An 891-nucleotide genomic window follows, 5' to 3' on the forward strand; every position below is an offset into this window, starting at 1 on the left:
AGGGTCAACTGCGCAATGCAATCAGTGACATCCGCAGCAGGGCCCGACAGCAGAGCTGGTTTACCCCTGCCACATCATAACATACCCATCCCCTTACTCAAACTGCCAGACGCCATGTATCCCAGACGGGGTGGCCAAGGGCTTAGAGTTAATTGTTTTACAGGGAGGGGCACTAATCCTCCACCAACCCCACTTGACACGTAGGGATGCCAACAGCATCTGGTGTTCCCAGGCGGTCACCCATCCAAGTACTAACCAGACCCAACGTTGCTTAACTTCGCTGATCGGACGGGAAGCGGCGTACTCAACGTGGTATGGCCGTTGGCTATTATTATTATTAATTAATTAATTAATTAAAATAGCGTGCCCTGCGAGACACGAGTTCCTTTGTACACAACACTTGGTCTCATGGTCCTGTTACTAGGTATGTCGCCCCTTTGGCGTAATAAATTGATTAAAACAAAAATTATTATTATTATTATTATTATCATTCTCTTTGACTCCGGTATATTTGTGTAAGTCTACCAGCTGCACTGGAGTGCCTGCAGTGCTTACAACCTCATACATGAAAGGCAGTCGGATACAATCTCCAAGATAAACAAGCCCAATTTATACAGTGATCATAATAAAACCCCTTTGAATTTCGCTAACAAGTTCAAACAGCCAAGTGCCTCCCACTTCTTTAAAAATACGGGTGAAATATAACAGTGTCAGCCGTGACCATATCAGAAGGGCGACTGTATTTATGCATATGAGAGGCGTTCAGTAGCCGGACTATGCAGATGAGACGGGGTTAGTGAGTCTGAGTGGGCAGGCTACTGCCAATGAGCTCCTCTTAATATATTCAATGACTCTTACATACACGACCCAACTAAGCTTAACTCTGATACC

At 45.2% G+C, this 891-nt stretch overlaps 1 non-coding gene across 1 annotated transcript; it reads right to left on the bottom strand.

Annotated features, from left to right (window-relative positions):
- Positions 1-207: 207 nt before the first annotated feature.
- LOC145408587 (5S ribosomal RNA) lies at positions 208-326 on the bottom strand. Its single transcript, XR_013898957.1, has one exon. It is a non-coding gene; the product is annotated as a 5S ribosomal RNA (ribosomal RNA).
- Positions 327-891: the final 565 nt, after the last annotated feature.

Source organism: Coenobita brevimanus, chromosome 77 (assembly GCF_032717465.1).
Source record: "Coenobita brevimanus isolate Jiangsu-jjx chromosome 77, ASM3271746v2, whole genome shotgun sequence".
Taxonomy (NCBI): Eukaryota; Metazoa; Arthropoda; class Malacostraca; order Decapoda; family Coenobitidae; genus Coenobita; species Coenobita brevimanus.